The sequence below is a fragment of the Chelonia mydas genome, chromosome 7 (genome assembly GCF_015237465.2).
Source record: "Chelonia mydas isolate rCheMyd1 chromosome 7, rCheMyd1.pri.v2, whole genome shotgun sequence".
Taxonomy (NCBI): Eukaryota; Metazoa; Chordata; order Testudines; family Cheloniidae; genus Chelonia; species Chelonia mydas.
In genome coordinates, this window is record NC_057853.1 from 114,397,022 (window position 1) to 114,402,868 (window position 5,847).

The window sequence follows — 5,847 nt, forward strand, 5'->3', positions numbered from 1 at the left end:
GCCTCCTTCCCAAAGCAGGAATTGCCACAAAAGGGGATTCTCTGTTCTCTCTCAGGAGAGGGCTGAAGAAGAAGGCAGTGGGAAGGGAGGCCAGATGGGAAAAATATCTGTAGTGGAAGACTTGGCACCTTTCTACTAATGTCTGTAGGCATCTCTCACTCGTCCTGGTGACCCTTCCCCACAAACCAGCAAGTCAGACATTCAGGCGATGCAATGCAAGGTTACTCAAAAGCATTCAATTTCTCTCCTCCTTGCAGGTTCCCCGCCCCCACACACACTTTCTCTCTCACACATTTTTTGTAGCACATCCTCACCAGCCGTCATGCTAAACACCAGAAAAGCAAGTACTCTTCACAGCTGGGTTTAGTCATCAGAACCGTGAGAAGCCACTTCAAGCTTCATAGCTCACAGACTAATACACTCTCCCATTTTAATTCCCCCCTACAAGTGGCCCCCTGATCAATTCTCTGAAGCATATCCGCCTGCGTATGTCATGCTGACAGCCAGAAAACCAGCTGCTGTTCACAGCTGGATTTAGGAAGCTGAACCATGTCCATGCTTTAGCACTCTGTAGCCCACAGACTTTTCACTACCCACCCAGGGCTTTGCACTGTCTACTTACTGGTGGAGTGGTTGGCAGGCCCTGTAGTTTATTAAACTATTTTATAAAGTGCTGCCTGCTGGTTTTGATTTGAAGTAAAACATATACTGGAAAAATCAGTTGAACATTAACAATCTTATCTCTTATTGAACGTATGGGTTCAGGGAGGACAGAACTTACTAAATAACAGTACTTTACACTTCTATAGCACCTTCTGTCTCAAAGTGCTTTGCAAACATTGACGTTTTTCTAAAAGATAGGCTCTTGTTCAAACAAGGATTAATTCAGGGAAGTCCTATGACCTGTGCTGGACAGAAGGTCAGACTCGATTATCACCGTGTTTCCTTCTGGCTTTATAATCTATGAATAAAGCTTTAAAGCTCCGCTCAGAAATAGGTGAGTATCACTATTATGAGATGAGACACCGAGTCTGAATGAGATCCCCAAGCTTGCCCAGGGAATCAGTGGCAGAACCCGGAACCGTTCCCAGCTCACCTGACTCCTAGCCCTGTACATTAACCACATAAACATCCTCCCTCTTTGTCAATTGTTTGAGGGCGCTGTGAACATTGCACAAGAGACCACAGTTCGTAGGATTCAGAGCGTCCCTAAAAGTAACGAGCACAAGTTTACTCCATCCTTGTTAGAAACCTACACACTTAAGCAACCATTTTTGTTATTAAATCACTCCTTGGAGTGCTCAGTTCCAGGCTTGCCTAGATGACAGCTTTTGGTTATGTTATAAATCCAGTGAATTGCTTTCCAATTAGCTTGACTTAACTAACATGATTGCAAGTGCTAATGGAGACACTCAGAAAACATTGATTCTTGGGTGTGGTTCTCTCTAGTCTGAGTTCTATAAAAAGAAATAAATAGAAAAATACAGCACAAATTGGAATTCTAGTTACAGTGACCCACTTTTAAAGTAAAGCTATTCTGGGCATGGGAAGAGATTCTTTTGCCATATGCCTTACCCAGAGCCCAGTTAAATCAATGGAAAGATTCCCACTTCCCACAATGGGTTTTGGGTTAGGCCCTATCAGTGGAATCCAGTCTAGTACAGTTTAAGGACTATTGCTGACTTGTTAGCCAATCCTGTCAGCCTTGCACAGAAAGCTCAGAAACAGAGTATCACTTGATGACAGACATAAACCACAAGTCATTCATTTAACAAAAAGAATAGGTACATGAAAAAAACTACAATCCAGCTTTGCTTTGGGGACACGGGGACCAGATCTGTAAACACTCACCCACGGGAGTAACTTTTCTAATACGAGTAGCCCAGGGACTTCAAGGTTGGGAACGATGGCCACATAACATACTTTGCTGAAAAGTTAATTGAGGCAAATGGAAAGAGAAGTATATTTGAAGGGTGGGATTTTCACTTGCTCAGCATTGGCCTACCTCTTCTCCCACTGAAGCCACTGGAAGAACTAATAATGTGCTGCCCAGCTGGTATACTGAGACCACTGCCTATCATGCAATACTGTCTCATTGTTTCCATGTGCTCCTTCCTTTGCTGGTCTGTATCCACCTACTGTTTCTTGTCTTATACGTAGATTGAAAGCTCTTTGGGGCAGGGACCGTCTTTTTCTTCTGTGTATGCAGAACTTAGCACAATGAGATCCTGGTCCGTGATTAGCGCTCTTAATGCAAATAATTAGTAATAAAAAAAACCTCCCACTGATTTCAATATGAGCTGTGAGGCCAATCCTGAGTGCTTCTGAAAGCCCCACCTGAAAGGGATATTTTACTGACACAAACCCTCATGAGAACAAAGTTGAAACAACAGCTGAACATTTAGGACATGAGCATAGAGGCTGTTTCATTCTGTAGCCTTTATATTCATTGCATGTACCTGTACCAGGGCAGAGAAATGCATCATAACTGGTAATGGAAAACTGAATTTATCTCATAATCCTTAATGCCTCATGAATGGCTGAGCACTTACAATTTTGAAGTTGAGATGGAATCAGAGCAAAATGGCCCCATAAGTTATAATATGAGTATGAAATAAAGTGGGACTTCACCACTGAAACTCAAGTACCAGCACTTCCTTTGATTTACTTCAATGACTCAACCTATCTCATGAGCTATTTTTCATATTCCTTATTTAGAGGCCTTACTCATGTCTCAGAGAAAGCCTGCAATGTGATAAAGCAAATGTCAGGGAAGTGTCATGGGCGGTGGTGGTGGTAACACCTCCACTGCCAAAAGTCTTACTTCCACATTTATGTGGCTCTATAAATTCATTCTTGCTTTTCCCCCAAAAAGAATGAGAAGAAACTTTGTCTTTCCCTTCCAATTAGCACAGCCCCATGAAAAAAGGAGGCACTGGGTCACATTCCTCCTGGGTGGCACTCTATTGCCTTTCACTGAGTTATGCCTAGCGTGAATTTGGTCCTTTGAATTTTCAGTGCTGTGAGTGTTATCTTTAACATACAAATTACAATATTGGCAGAGAACCATGTTCATTCAGTTTTTGTCTCCTGAAAATTGTCTCCAAGGGAAAGCAAGGAATTAAAAAATAAAAAAAACTAAAGTAGGTCACTCTCAGGCTATGGCTTCTCTGCAAAAAGAGTGGAATTATAGCTAATTTGATGTAAAATCCCAGTGGAAACCAAGTGCAGGTCATTTTTAACTTTGATGTAGCTAGTCCAGTTCAAATCTAGACCCCTAACCTGGGGTTTACCTCAACGTAGCTAGTCAAGGTAAAAACTACAATGCCCTATCTATTTCCACTTGGATTTTACACTGACATAACTAACTCACTGCAAAAATACACCTGTTTTCCAGTGAAAACAGCCTCAATGGAGTAGCTTCTGCAATAAGAAGGCCCTTAATCATATAAATAGGGAAAAAATCTATTACCGCCATCCCCACAGAACAATAGAGACCTTCCTTAAAACCAGTTAATGAACATCAATGCGAGAGGTGCAAGAACTTTCACCAACCTCTCTCCATAGTCAGATTTCTAACCCTTTTAAAAGCCAGGGGAGTTGCTAGAGTGTGACCTGGATTGAAAAAAACAAACAAACCACCTTATTGGCAAGTCAAACAACAGTTCCCAAAAGCTTTTCAGCATAGCTGTTGCTTGCAAGGTTCAAAGACCAAACTCAAAGAGGGTGGGGATAAGCATAGTGTTGCACTTGCTTACACCAGGACTTGATTTGGCTCACTGTTAACAGGGGCTAAATCTCGGCTTCTCAGGGGGATTAACACGTATACCTCCTGAGCTGCAATGTGTGCTGCTGGTACCACGTCACACTGGAAGTGAGGATTAATGGCTCTAGAAGATAACAGCTTCTGTTTATAAAGGATCCTTCTCCCACCAGGCCAAAAAAATGCCTCACACAACCCCTGCTGTGCTAAAGAGGAAAAGGAAGTCTGATAGTGCCCTTTGGAGAGAGGCTGAGACTCAGAAGGGGTGAAAAGCTCCAGACAGAAGGGACAGCACCAGTGAAAGAGTAGCCTTTGACTGTGGAGAGTCAGAAGGATCAGCCTAAGCCTGAGGTTGCTGAGCGTGGGTGAGCAGGGTGAGAATAGGATTTGGAGACAATAGGAAGCCAGTGTAAGTGTTGGAGTTTGGGGCAGAGGCAGAGAGTGAGACAGTTGTCTGGGACCTCTGGGGTTTAGAAAGCTGTGTCTACAGCAGCTGTGGAAGTGTCAACCAGGTACCAGTATGGAAACCAACAGATTGATTATGGGGAGGGAGAGGAGTGGCAAACGGAGGAAGACAACAGCTGTGCTGTAGTTCTTGCTTCTGCTGTAGAACAATAGTGTCCCAAACCATTTCTTGGCTTAGCTTTTTTCTGACAGCTTGTAGATGCATTTGCCATTAGTAGCTCAGATTGGACATCACGCTTTCACTGGGGAACATAAAATCATCTTCTTTATGTGAGTCACTGGGGAGGGGGAGGTTGGGGAGGGGAAAGTGGCCTTTAGCAAAGTGCCTGATGCACAAAGAATACGTACGCGCGCCATATGGAGTTTTGAGCTAGGAGAAATACAAATGACTGATAATACTGCAGAGCTTTCGCGGGAGGCACGGGCTCTATTCCCTGCCTTGTTACTGACGCACACTGTGACCTCCAACAAATTATCTAACACTCTGGGACTCGGCTTCCTCAGGTTGAAGGAACAGTTCTGGGCCCTCTCTCATAAAGCATTCTGACTGCCTCTGATGAAAGTTGCCATAAAGGCAAAGAGTTATTACTAGTACTTACATTAAGGCCAGAGTCAGAGACTCCAGCCAGTCGGGACAGAAGCAGCCAAAGGAGGGGAGCGAGGGTATAATGGGCCCCAGCTGGGGTCACCCCTTTCTCCAGCACCCCACTGGACCCAGAACTGTGTGGAAGAGAACTCCCCCACTCTTAGACCACTAGGACCCAGGTGGTGGCTCCCCGCTGCTCCGTGGAGCCAGCCAGAGACTCCAGCTGGAAGGAGCAGAAACAGCCAAGGCAGGGATCTCTGGACATTCAGAGCTTTGACTTGACTTTCTGCCCTGAGCTGATTGTTCCAACCCTCCCTATCTCTTCACCTTAGATTCACTCCACACCTGTCTGTCCGACCCTCTTCTTCCCCTGCGCCCTGTCCTTCATCCCCTTTCCCTTTAGTTTAGCCTCTCCTACAGATGGATGAGCCACACAGCGTTTGGAGGGTCTGTAAAGGAGCCAAAACGTTAGATTCTGATAAGTTGGAGAGAGCAGGGTGTAGTGCTGAGCCAGAAACATCACCAGGGCAGCTTCATGGCAATTGCCACGTGCAGCTGATTCCTGGACAAGAAATGGCTCAGAGACTCTGACATTTCACATGAATTTCCGGTTCCAAACATCACAAACCCACAGTTTGCTGTGTATTACATGTCCCTGCCCCCACCCCTTTGTGCTTGATTCGCAGAACTCTTACATCTCCCAAGGAGAGGACCTAAGTCATTCAGTTGAAGATGTAAAAGGCTCATGGTTTTACTTTGGGAGTCCCCAGTTCAGTCCCTGCTCACAAACAAAATGGCAGCTGTCACACAAGAGCGTTCCCACAAACCACCTGGAAATAAGCCACCGTGTTTCAGGCTTCTTAAATAAATACACACTTTTGGGGTCTTCTGCAGGTAGCCCAGGTGCTTTTACTCTCTCCTCTTTCAATATATCTGCTTCGGGGTTCCCATGGCCCAAGACTGCTTTCACTACACTCTGTGGCACAAGCTGTTTAGGAGCCTAATGGACTTGTTGCAAGTAAAGCAAGCAGAA